This window comes from Pongo pygmaeus, chromosome 2, assembly GCF_028885625.2.
Source record: "Pongo pygmaeus isolate AG05252 chromosome 2, NHGRI_mPonPyg2-v2.0_pri, whole genome shotgun sequence".
Taxonomy (NCBI): domain Eukaryota; kingdom Metazoa; phylum Chordata; class Mammalia; order Primates; family Hominidae; genus Pongo; species Pongo pygmaeus.
In genome coordinates, this window is record NC_085930.1 from 74,572,441 (window position 1) to 74,586,629 (window position 14,189).

Below are 14,189 nucleotides of genomic sequence, written 5' to 3' on the forward strand. Positions count from 1 at the left end.
ATTTGTGGCAGTGTTAGGAATAAGATCTCTGGAGAAAATTTAAGCAGAGTATTGACTGGGTAGTCAGGGATTGAAGTGAGTGATGTCATGCTATGTTTGGAAAGAGAATCTTCCAGGATGAGGACCCTACACGTACAAAGACCTGGAGACAGGAGCATGGATGATATGCTCAGAGAAAGCAACGTCAGTAAAGAATGGTAGCAAATGAGGCAAAAAGGAGAGAATACAAGAAGAGCATGAGAGCACAGGTCACATACAGCCTTGATGTTATGTACCTTGTCACTTTGGCTTTATTCCAAGTATGATGGGGAAATTTGGAGAGTTTTGAATTGGAGAATGTTGTGATCTGACATACATTCTGGATGCTGTGTGGAGAATAGGTGGTAGGCGGCAACATTAAGAAGAGATGCAGTACACTAGTTAGAAGGCACTTGCTTTAGTGCAGGAAAAAGATGGTGGCTCCTCAGACGAGGATGGTAGTGGTGAGATTGTGACTAGTGGGTATCCATTGAGGTGGACCCAGTTGAGCTTACTAATAAATCTGATGTAAGCTGTAAGAGAAAGAGAGGACCAAGGATGAGTCCTAGGTTTTTACACAGAACAACTGATAATGTTGGAACATTTAATAGAATAGAAAATCCTTAAAAACATGCATATTTGGGGGTGGCATGGTAATCAAAGGATCAATATGAAGCATATTAACTTTGAAGTGCTTAATAGCAGGTGAGCAAAGATGCTGAGTAGGAACTGAGTATGAGTATAAAGTTTAGGAGAAAGACAGAGACTAGAGGTCAAATTTGGGATCCATCAGCATATGGATAACATCTAAACTGTGAAACTCAAGGACATTGTAGAGGAAATAAGCATGAATTGAAATAAAGACTAATCTCTGGAGCATTCTCCCATTTATAAATGGGGAAGAAAAGGAGAATCCAGCAGAAGCAAATGAGAAGGAGCAGTCACCATACTGGAAGAAAACAGAACTGCAATTTCATAGTATCCCAGAAGCTAAGGCAGGAAAGTGTTTCAAGGAGGAAGTGACTGCATCAAAGTCAAATGCTGCTGAGAGATTGAGGAAAGCAAGTACTGGATAATGGTCACCAATCTGGCAATGTGGAAACTCCTGGTGACTTTGATGCACATGAAACTTGACTGGAGTAGGTTGAGGAAAAAATGGATCAGAGGAGGTGACAAAATGGGGACGATAGTATATATAATCATTTATGGGAATTTTACTATATGGAAGCAGAGAGTGTGCACAGTTAGAAGAAGACATGTTTGTAGGATGGGAGGTATTACAGCAAGTCGATGTGCTGATGGGAATGATTGGAATGGGGACTGATAGTGCAGAAAAAAGAATTATGGAGCAGTGATCTTAAGGAGATGAGGCACCAGTGGATCTCATGCACTAGTGGAAGGGCTGCCTGAAGGAAGAACATAAGGAGTTAATGCCTTGCAGTAGGAGGGAAGGTAGACAATATGGTTTGAGAGGCAGGTAGGTTGGTGGATTTGGTAATGACGCAGTGAGAAATTTCTCTTGTGACAGCTGGTGGACAAATCTGGCGTGATGCTAGAACACTGGGACTAAGGCAGGCCCCAAAACCTAGAGCAGAGACTTAGGAGTATCCATCCACTGGCCCTGGCATCATGTGTTTCTTCTGCACAGGATGCCACCAGTGAGGGCCGCTACCCACCCACAGTGAGGCTCTGCTGATCTCACATCCAGCTTCATACAGTGAGCCTTCTCACTGACCCAGCTCAGAATCAACCATCAACCACCCTCCTTAGTCGCCACTCCCTAGGCCAACAGGCTTAGCCTCCAGCCTCAGCATGTATCTCCAAGGCCAGATACCACCTGAAATCCTTTGGTATATTGGGGCAATGTCACAGGCGACTGCCTTTCTCCAAGTTCACAAATCCCACCACTTCTCTTATCTCCTGATCCATGCCTTATGGCCAGGAAGCTTCCCTCCATGCATTTTAACCTTCATCTTCTATCCTATCTGGAATGGAGAAAAGATAATGCTTATTACTTTTCCTGACCCAAGGGACAGCACCATCTAAAACCTGTCTGAATGGTATCATTTTTAATTTTCTATTTAATTTCTCTTCTATCTTTGTAAAGCGTAATCTGAGTAAGACACAGATTAATAAACCTAGGTGGGTGGTCCAAATGGTGGAGATGGAGCAGAGCCAGATATCACCTCTAGTTCTGACAGCCTCCAGTATCTACAGCTGCTTCTCTGGGAGCAAGAGTGCTATGTTGTTAAGAGCTGGCAATGTGTGCATTTGCAATTTACATGAAACAGAGGGAGAAAAATAGGTCAGCGATGTTCTGTTCCCATTCGAGTGTTAAATCTCTAATATCTGTGCCTTGTTTACCCAGTAGATGGAGACAGTGTTATCACTTTCTTGGATGCTTCACCCTGTTGTCCATTCATTTATGACATATATCTATGTATAGCTAAGTCCTAGGAGCACCACTGCTCTCAAGAATCTCACAGTTTACAAAAGTATTTGACCAAATCAGTGACATCATCAGCACTAGTGCCTGAAACTGAGTCAGGGGCCTTATGCTGCTTGGACACCTCTCTAGAAATATGCTAGCTGGTAGCTTCCACCCAATTCCACCAAGTAGTCAATGGCTCTGTTACAAATAAGGCCTCAAAACTGAAAGAAATAGAGTGATGCATTATACACAAGAGAGAAAAAGTGATAATTAACTTGAAATGAAATTAATATTGAGAGTACTAGGAAATCATAAAATTCTGATTTATCCACTGAAATCCAAAACTCAAGGGCTGATTATAGAGATAAGCTATAATCTTCATGTGTAGTCTAAGGCTATTTCATTAGCCCTTTTAGTCTTGAATTATTCCCTTCTTATGTCCCCATATTGCTTCACATAATCACATTGCTGAGCCATATGTTTAGCTGTGTAAGAATAGACAAGTGGCTTAACCTTTCTGGTCCAAACTTTAAATTTCTCATCTCTAAAGATGAAAAATAACCTTAAATTTTTCATCTCTAAAGATGAAAAATAACCTTAAATTTTTAAATTTAAGGTTTTAATTTTAAATTTAAATTTAAGGTTTTAATTTTAAATTTAAATTTAAGGTTTTAATTTTAAATTTAAATTTCTTCTTTAAATTTAAAGATGAAAAATTTAAACAACACAAACTAAAGTCTCCCCTATATTATTATGCAAAGCTAAAAATGTCCTTTTTAAAAAAGTAACAAATGCCTTGTGTGTGAATTTGAACTGCATCAGCGTTTCAGTTGATACGGCTAAATGTGCATGTTCAGACACGGGAAGAGGAATGAGGCTGGCATTTCTAAGTCCAAGCCTTTCCAATCTTCTACTCTCTGTTGATGGAAAATTGCATTCAGAAGAGTATCAATCTTAGCCCTCACTCTGGACTGATTACCACACAAAAGTGCCAATGTTACCAGGCCTGAGGTTGCAGCCAAGGCAGGAGAGAAAATGTTTCTTGGGACATGGATCCATATTGCCTGCCAAATGCCTCATGATTTCCAGTTGTACTCCATAGTCAGCCTTGCTGGACAGGTAAGCATTCCTACAGTAATGTTAATGAAATGTTGTCCAAAGCCAATAGAATAAAGAAGGTTAGAGATCACACGTCTCCTCCTAACTGTTCAGATCTTAAGGTACTACATGAGCAACTTTACTAAAATATGCTTGCATGTTTGCATTTCTCAAAGAGGAAGAAGCATTAGAAGGGAAAAACTTTGGGAAACGGAATCAAGAAGGCATTTTTAGAAAGTCAGCAGGAATCTTCTGTAAATATTTCCTCCCTTTTAGGTTTAAGGCAGCAAGGTGCCCCTTGCCTTCTAAAAAAAATTAAAAATAAAAAAAAATTTCAGGGCCAGGCATGGTGGCTCACACCTGTAATCCCAGCACTTTGGGAGGCTGAGGCGGGTAGATCACAAGGTCAGGAGTTCAAGACCAGCTTGACCAACATGGTGAAACCCTGTCTCTACTAAAAATACAAAAATTAGCCGAGTGTGGTGGCTTTACCTGTAGTCCCAGCCACTGAGGAGGCTGAGGCAGGAGAATCGCTTGAACCTGGGTGGCAGAGGTTGCAGTGAGTCGAGATCGCGCGACTGCACTCCAGCCTGGGTGACAGCATGAGACTCCGTCTCAAAAAAAAAAAAGAAAAAAATGAGCTGTACTCTCTAACTGGGAAAGTGTTGGCATCTGTCTCCATGGCTTGTCAACATTTAGTATAGCTCCCTTTATTTCTCTGGAGTTAAAAGATTCAATCATGAGTAATGTATGTCACAAGTATCTGAAAGCATTTTTTGCATAATTATATATACAATTGTATAATTATGAATAATTATAGGACTTTTATTTGTTTTGGCCTTATGCTAAGCAACATTGGAAACAAGCTGCTTACACGAGTAAGTGCTGCATTGCAGTTAATGTCCGAGTTAGCAAAGCCCTTTGTCCTACCAGATAACCACAGCTCTATTGCCCAATCCCTGAGTATGACATGCCCTTTGTGAGGATGCTAGCTCAAGGAAAAATGGTGATCATGAATCATTATTTTAAACTTCTTGATTCCTTCTTGAACATTGGACTTAACAGATAATTTAATAAATAGAAACAATATTGTTTAAAGATGTGATTTTTAAAAATCCTCCTCCCTCTCATATTTAGAACTGTTTTCCAGAGCTGCATTTTCATAGGGGGATATTGTGGGTCAATTTGGGACTTCGGACAGTCGGCTGTTTGCTTCCCAGAAAGGAATAATTAATTTGCATTCCCAGGAGTAAAATATAGGAAGGCCCATTTCACTATATTCTCAGCTAAATGTGGAATTATCTTTTCAAAGTCTTTGCCCATTGTGATTGGTTAAAAAAAAAGTTACTTCATTATAATTTTGATGTATAATTTTGAACACTAGTGAGGTTGCACACTTTTTCTTATGCTTGTTAACTGTCTATTTTGAAATACTTTTCTAATAATTACTATCTAAATCAAATTTATTCGTGGAAGGTTAGTTATAGGTTGCAGTGACAACAACAATTCCAATATTTTCAGGAAGTAAATTCTGGAAGAAACTTTAAGGAACTAACCTAAATACAGAGCTGAGAACAGCTTATTCCTAGATCAAGTCTGGTACACTGCAATGTGCTTTTATTAATGGTAAAGTTGGGAGCTAGAGCCCTTGGTTCCTGATGGTTTTTTTTTCTCTGTTTTTTATCTGTTTTTTATCTGTTACATAGTTTTGATTTATTTTTGATATTTATCTAGGCGGTGGTGATGTAACTAGGGAGGGAAGACCTGGGAGGAAAAGATCCTTTAATAATTCTTCTAAAACTTTTATTTTAGAAAACCATTCTAGATTAACCCAGAAAATTAAAAAAAAAAATTAGTAGGTTTTTGGGCAACAGGTTGTGTTTGGTTACATGGATAGTTCTTTAGCAGTGATTTCTAAGCTTTTGGTGCAGCCATCGCCCAAGCAGTGTACGCTGTACCCAGTGTGTAGTCTTTTATCCCTCAACCCCCTCCCAACCTTCCTTCCGAGTCCCCAAAGACCATTGTATCATTTTTATGCCTGTGCATCCTCATAGCTTAACTCCCCAACAGATGTGATTTTCTAAACCTCTAGGTCTACCTGGGCTTTCTTGCATTTGTTAATCAGTGTGTACATTTTACAACAACAAAAAAATACCTATTTTCTATTTTCAGGTGAGAGTTAATGATTTGAGGGATGTGTATATAGGTAGATAGATATAAGACATACACAAATGTATTTGATGGTGAAAAAGCTGAAAAGGCTGGATACAACTTTCCATTTCATCTCCATTTCATTCTGTTTCATCTCCTCTTCTGTTTCCCTACACAGAGCAGCTGCTCAGGAACTTTTCCCTTACCAAACCTCTCAGTCAGCACTTTTCTCAAATTCAGATCTCCTGGCTCTCATCTTTTTTCCTCCTGTGCCCTTACTTTCCCCCTCCATTTTCAATTCATTCTCTCTCTCTCTCTCTCTCTTCCCTGCCCCCTCCCCCTCCCTTCATTTCCCTCTCCCCTCCCCCCACTTCCCTCCCCCATCTCCCCTCTTCCCTCCCCTGTCTCCCTTTTCCCCTCCTAATTCTCAGTTTCAAAAACCAAGGAACCAGACCAGCAAAAGAAAGAGAGAGGGGAAGGGAGGTGGATAAAGAATAAATCTATTTAGCAAGAAGATGAAAATAAAGAAGGCCGAGTACCTTCACAAATAAATATTTGAATCTTGTCACCCATTCAAAGTAAAAAAACTGCAATAAAAGAGAATTACACATGCTGAAGTTTGTCCACAGATGAAGGTAGACAAACCCCAAGCCAAAAAGTGCAAGATCTGTTTTTGGCTTGGGGCATAAGAAATAAGGAGGAGGAAGAATGTGAAAAAAGTAGTAATAGCAGTTGTAATATTAACCGTAATAATAATGATGATCATCATCATCATATAGTAGCAGCAATTGTGTATTTAGCAGTGCCTATATTTCTAGCAGTGAATTGGGCTGATTGTTTAATTTTGTTTCATTTAATTTTCACAGCAGATTTGGTGTGGGGGGAGAAGAAGCTACTGTCATCTCAATTTAGCAGATGAAGAAACTGAGGCTCCTAGCATTTTTAATTATCACAAGTTTATGCAACCAAGAAGTAGCAGAGCTGGAATTTGAAACCAAGCTGCCTGATACAGTCTGTGCTCATTCTGTTAAGCAGCCATGCCTCCTGGAGAGGCGGTAGAAAGGGCTGATAACACCGATGGTTGTTGTTGGTTATGGTTGCTAAGTATCCCATTATACCCTCTTTTGGTAAATTCCCTCTGACCATTTTCCACTCCTTGTGGTACCTCTGGAGAAAAGGCAGCAAGAAGAGGGCCATGCAGACCATGCCTGCCTATTAGAGTAATTGTGCCATAGCACATGATACGAGTCTGGCCAACCAGTTGTTATTTTCTGGGACCTTCTATTTCTAGATCCTGCAGGTAAAAGTATGTTTTCTCCTCCAGGGTTACTATGCTGGGATGAGGTAAACCTAGATCTGCTTTGCTCTCCACACTCCCCTTGGCCCCCCAGCCCACCCGTAGGCAAAGAAGAATGGCTACAAAAAGACAGAATAAGGCCAATTCATAAGAAAACAAAAAACTGAAAAAACAAAAAACATAGAGCTGCACTAGTCTGGGAAATAATGAGCAGACTGTTACTCCTGAGAGCTAGGTCAACCCCTGGACTTCTGATGTCTAAGCCAGCAATCCCCATGTCCTACTCAAGCACATGGAGGTTGGGTTTCTACCACTTACAACCTAGTTGTAACTATGTCAGCCTTAAAGAATGAGAAGGATTTTGAGGGGAAGGATACTTGCAAAAGAGGGAAGAAAAGGAGTAAAGAGAAGATAGCAGAATGCTCAGGGCTATTTCAGAGAACAAAACACCTTGGTTTAGCATCAGTGTAAGTTGGTGGGGTGGAGGGGTAGGAGTGACATCTGAAGAGACAAAAGTCAGGGGGTGACACTGGAAGTTGCAAGTTGAGTCCTCAGGAAAATGTCACTGTTAATACTGAGTGTGTGAAAATGGAGGTTAGACTAAGACATAACCCAGAGGACTTAGGAATGTTGTTGGAATTTAGTGATGAGCCCATAGCATTTTCATCCACCAAATGCTTTTTTAATGTATTTTTTATTTACATGCCTTTAGAATAGGCACACACAATTTTCAGCAGTTCCTAACACTCATTTTCTCACACATAGTCTACCTTCTCCATGTATGGTGTCTACTGTCCCCGGAAAAAACTCAGGATACTATCCCTACTCTCTGCCTTTTCAGTTCCTGTCATTCTAATCTAGCAAAGTTAAAGTGCATAACTCTTCCAAGTCCTTTACATCACATGTTTGTTTGCTGGAAGAGTCCTGTCACTCTTGCTCATCAATAGGTTTCATCAAGTCATTATGGTTATCATGATCATTTTGGACTGAGGAATGCCCTGTGCTTTCCACACTGTCTTTCTAAATCCCACCCAACCTGGAGAGCCTTCCTGAGACCCCAGGTTCGCCAGGCACCTCCTCTGATTCCTTCAAAATATTTTTTTCATCAACCTACCCTCCATTGATGGCTGGTGAATTGCTCTATACCTCAAGTTCATATACAAGTTTAGCACTTAGTTATACTTTATACTTCTTTTTCTTATTTGTTTCATATAAATAATTTGTGTGTATTCAAGGAGATTGTCAACTTCTTAAAGGCAGAGATTATTTCTTAGAATTTGTCATATCTTTCCATTGTGTCAAGGCCACCAGGAGACTCTCCAATAAACTTAGTGGTTTACAATAATGTGTCAAATAATCCACTGTCTCTCAATAAATCTCAAGTTTACACATAAATCACTGGGAGGAAATCTACGTCCTTTCATCTTCCAGGGTTTTGACATAATGTTCAGTTATCATGGTAGAGTCAAATTTTGGTCAAAATTCAGCCTGAGACAGAATATTATAGTGAGCACAGATGGCTTCTAACTTGAATCCAGGTCCTCCAAGTCAGAAAAATGGAATGTTCTCAGCTTCTGAGAATGCAAAAAACCTTAAAATTTGAATCAAAGTGGGGCATAACTTTGATCTTGCCTTCTATGCTCTACAAGCAGTCTTTATACTTGGCTGTTTAAAGAGAAGAAAATAAGTTTTGATCTAGTAAAATACATCTTCCAAGGACTGCTGGCTGATTTGTTTCTGTGAAAAGCTTTAGAAGCTATGTTATTTTCCATTTTAATTAACTTTGAAATAAAAAGGAGGCTTAAATAAAACATCTCCCAAATAAAAGTGGAGACTTGGTTCTAGGAAAAGAATCACTTTCCAAGGCACTTGCTCTCTCATTTTTTTCCTGTTCACCCATATTCCACTAATTTTTAAGGTCTATCTCAAAACATTCCCTACAGAGTCCTTGCAGCCATGACAAGCTCTGTAAAGCAGGTTAATGGCTGTGACCGTGTCTCTCAAGTAGTACAGGACCGCACATTGATAGGTTAATTCACACTGTGTTGAAAGTGGCCTAATGGTGGAATCCCCTCAAGGGTATATTTATACAGATGGTTCAACTTACAATTTTTTTCCCTTTACCATGATGCAAGAGTTATATGCATTCAGTAGAAACCATACTTCAAATTTTGAATTTGGATCTTTTCCTGAACTAGGGATATGTGGTGTGATACTATCTTGCAGTGCTGGGCAGCAGCAGTGAGCTGCAGCTACCAGTTAGCCACATGATCATGAGTGAAAGCATCCGATACTCTACAGTGTACTGTGTTGCCAGAGTATTTTGCCCATCTATAGGCTAATGTAAATATTCTGAGCACATTTAAGGTAGTCTCAGCTAAGCTCTGATATTTGGTATGTTAGATGCATTAAATGCATTTTTTATTTACTATAAGTTTATCAGGATGTAACTCCATCATAAGTTGAGGAGCATCTGTTTTATAAATGGAGGGTTCCTCCAGGGGAATCACACGTTGAAATTTCAGGCACTGTTGTACTGGTATGGAGAAGACATTTTTTGGAAAAAATAGCCTTGTGACACTCTTTGAGAAGCACGTGGTAGATCATTACTTTGCAGAGTGTCACTGACATCCCATTCACAGAACCTTGAGGGCTGGTGGCCACAAAGCAAGCAGGGCTTAGCATCTGTAGAAAAGTCACCCCACATTTCACTGAGTCCATGTACTTGTGTGCGGCCCTCAAACTTTTGACCGCAAGGACAGAAATAGGACTGTAACTTCCAGACATCTGCAGGTCCTTGCCTGGAGGAAGTGAAGCTTACAGCTCCTAAGCCTATAATAAGCTTTTTACCTGAAAGTGTTTCCTTCTGCCCTGCAGCTATTTTAACAAGGACTACCATTTCACACACTGTTGTCCCAAAAATGTGATAGTGTTGGTCCTGCATTTAGATGGGAAGAGCTCCCAGCTCATAAGTCCATAATGGATTCCCGTATTAAAACATTTGCTTCACTAGTCTGGTGATGGCAGTCCCCACCATCATTTCACATACCGTTGTCTTGGAAACATAATGGTATTTGTAGAGCTTCATTGCATCTACTCTGAGCCCCAGTCCTGCACTCCATCTAATAGGACATGGGTGAGATCGTCTGTACTTTCACTAAGAGTTGACTTATAACGGATTTTTAAAAACACTGCTTGACTGTGTCCATAGAAAAGCCCTCTAATGCTCTTACAAGGCTGGTGTTCCTGATCCTCCCATGTACTCTGAGGTTAATGAACAATTTGCACAAGATCTTTGGAAGGCATTGTAGAAATTCAGGCACTTTTTTTTTTTTTTTTTTTTTTTGAGATGGAGTCTTGCTCTGTCACCCACACTGGAGTGCAGTGGTGCAATCTCGGCTCACTGCATCCTCCGCCTCCTAGATTCAAGTAATTCTCCTGCCTCAGCCTCCTACCATGCCTAGCTTTTTCTTTTTTTTTTTTTTTTTTTTTTTTTATTAGAGCCGGCGTTTCTCCATGTTGGCCAGGCTGATCTCGAACTTCTGACCTCAAGTGATCCACTTGCCTTGGCCTTCCAAAGTGCTGGGATTACAGGAGTGAGCCACCACGCCTGGCCAAAATTCACATACTTCACACAAACTAGGATGAGGAATGTCTATTTTATGGCAATCGTGCATAATCTAATATTCCTCTGTAGATAAGTGACTGTCTAGAGTCTTTTCATCATAATAGTTTGTTGCTGAATTCCTACTATATAACCAGCACTTCACATTTAATCCCCTCAACAAACCCAGGAGGAAAGTAATAATATCCCAAGCCTATCTAGTTAGTAAGGTCATTCTTTTAGAACTGAGATTTAAACCTAGGAGTGAGTCAAAAGTCTTTCTATCATATTACATGGCCTATAGCCATTTATGTTGTTTTAAAGCACCAATTCCTTCCAGAATAGAATCTAAAAGAAAATCACGTTAAGGAAGTGCCACCTAAACAATGATAGAGAAAATAACATTGAAATGGCAGTCGAAAAAACCTGGTTTTACTCCCAACTGGCTGTGTCATCTTAGACTTGTCATTTAACCTCTCAGAATCAATTTCCTCAGCTGGGCCTGTTTTCCCTTTTATAAAATGGATGATTTGGATTAGATGATTTTTAAGTTTGCTTCAGCCTCTGTGAGGTTTTGTGATTCTATGAAGTGGATTTCAGTTTACTCTCTAAGGCATATTTTTTAACTCCTTGAATCCCTAAGAGACGGTGTTGAGTTTGAACTCCTTTGCCATATTACACTAGGGGTTTCTCCTGCCCCATTTGCCCTTGCTGGCCCAGAGCCTCAGTTCTTGACTCTGGGGGAGCCCACCCCCACCCCCACCCCCAAGGTCTGGTGTGTTGGATACCACATGACCAGTTATCTGCTTCAGGGACCCTTCTTCTGTTGCATTAGTCTTCATCAATACTTCAGCTCCCAGTTGGGCAGGGGTCAAGGAGAAAGTGAAGAGACAGTCTTTTCACAGTGGTCTGACCTCAGTAGGTAGCATGTGCAGTTTCTGCATTCTGCCTCACTCTCTTCAATCTATATTGACCTCAAATACACCACGTTAAGCACCTGCCTCAGGGCCCTTGCACATACTATGCACACTGCCTACAGTGATCTCTCCAGGTAGATCTCTTCCTTCAGGTCTTAACTCAAATATCTCATTGAGACCTACTTTGGCCATCCTATCTAAAACTCTAAACTGTCTCCTTTCCACCACCATTCCTCCAATATTCTCACCCTTCCCTTACTTTTCTATAGTATGTTACACACACACACACACACACACACACATACCTTTTGTATATAAAGATTTTTATATATAAATACATACATAATATGAAGACATATATATATAAAGCCATATATATACTAACATACTATAGATGTAGTATATGTATTAGTGTGTATGTATACACACATACGCACACACACATAAAGCCTCCTATATTGCATTTATATTGCATACTATATATGTTAGGTAATTTTTCATTGCTCATCTCTCCTATAAGTATGCAAGAAGTTCCATGAAACCATGGATTCTTGTGTGTTTTGTTTACCATCTTCCTCCAGTGCCCAGAGCAATGCTTGGCCCATTGTAAGTATCTAGTAAATATTTTTAAATGGAATGCCCAGGAAACATTGGCTGTGGAGTCCTGTCACCTCTTCCTTAAAAAATATCCTACTTCCTTTGTCAGATGAGTAGGTTGCGAAAATTTTCTCCCATTTTGTAGGTTGCCTGTTCACTCTGATGGTAGTTTCTTTTGCTGTGCAGAAGCTCTTTAGTTTAATTAGATCCCATTTGTCAATTTTGGCTTTTGTTGCCCTAAAACTTAAAGTATAATAATAATAAATAAAAATCCTACTTCCCCAAGGTATCCTAAAGAAAAATAAATATTTATAAACACAAATTTTCTCAATATTACATATGACATATGAATAAAAGCATCTTTAATAAACTTTGTGATTTTTAGATTTCTTTTAATTTAAACATAAGAATAACATCCTTGTGAAGCAAATACCATTGATGACAAGTTCCCTGGCCCCTTTTCCAACCAGACTGCAGCCTCTGTGCCCTCTTCTATAGAAATTCCAAAGCTGCCACTGTGAAATAGTATTTGTTTTCTGTTTTATACTTAACCTTGAGAGGAGAAAGGGGAATTGAAGAAAGAAGAAAAAAACCCTATACTACCACTATAATATTAACAATGGAGTGAAATAGTGTGTGAAACCCAGTTACATTTATGTGAGTAATTCATTGAAAGAACTTAATTCAAGCAAAAATCTAACCCATTGTTTTTCTTATTTGACTCTTTAAATTGTTTGTAAGGTTGTTTCTACCCAACTTTGAGAAAGTGTCTGTATTCTCAGATCACTAAGTGCTCAGCATTCAATAAAAAATGGTCTCGGTGAACTTCTCACAGTGTGAGCTCCAAATCATCCTCGTTCCAAGTGAGAAATTATCTTTTGAAAAATGAAAGATAAGAGACCTATGGGTTATATAAATTTTTCAAAAGCTTTAGATAGATGATGAAAATGGACAGATCATATTTGTCCTTGGTAGGAAGTCCCCTCCCCAATTAAAGTATAAAATCAGAATTACTACCCCAAATCTTAAACCAAGCTTTAAGAATAAAATGACCATTATATTTTCTAAAAAAAACATTTGAGTTCTACAGAAATTAAATCATTAATCTTTGCCAATTTTACCAGATAATATATAAAAACTCCCCCCCCAACACACACACACACACACACACACACATAAACACTAACTGATACACTTCATCATTTGATCTAATACAGAGTAAATAGGTTTATTAGAAGGGCTTTCTGTTATATAAATGGCTCTAAAATCTTGGTGGTTTAACATAGCAAAAGTTTATCAATTGCTCACATCACTCTCCAATGTAGTTCTCAGGGTACAGGGAAAAGGTTCTTCTCCATAGAGTGACTCAGGAGCCCAGCTTGTCTCCCTTGTGACACAGACATGTTAAAAATGTAGCTGCACTAATGCCTGTAATCCCATCACTTTGGGAGACCGAGGCGGGTGGATCACAAGGTCAAGAGATCAAGACCATCCTGGTCAACATGGTGAAACCCCATCTCTACTAAAAATACAAAATATTAGCTAGGCATGATGGCAAGTGCCTATAGTCCCAGCTACTCATGAGGTTGAGGCAGGAGAATTGCTTGAATCCAGGAGGTGGAGGTTGCAATGAGCTGATATCACGCTACTGCACTCCAACTTGGCAACAGAGCAAGACTCGGTCTCAAAACAAAACAAAACAAAAACAAACAAAAAAAATGTAGCTGCAAAGTCACCAAGGAAGATGAAGAGAGAAGCAGATCGTGCAGAGCAATAATTTATGGTTTACACCTTGGGGAGCAAACATTCTACTGGCCAAAACCTAGTCACATGGCCCCCACCTCACCATTAAGAGTGAGAATAAAGCTGGCTTCTTTGATTCTGACAGAAAGAGAAATGGGCCCTGGTACTCACTATAGTGGGTTCTGCAAAAAACATGTTTGTGTTCGTATAGTTGTATAGTTCTGAAGTTTTGAATGTGGCATTGCCACAGAAGCCCACAAAGCAGCTTCCTCAAATCTCTTTTAACACTTCAGATGGCCTAATGCTCAGATAAGAGAAAATGCTACATTTACT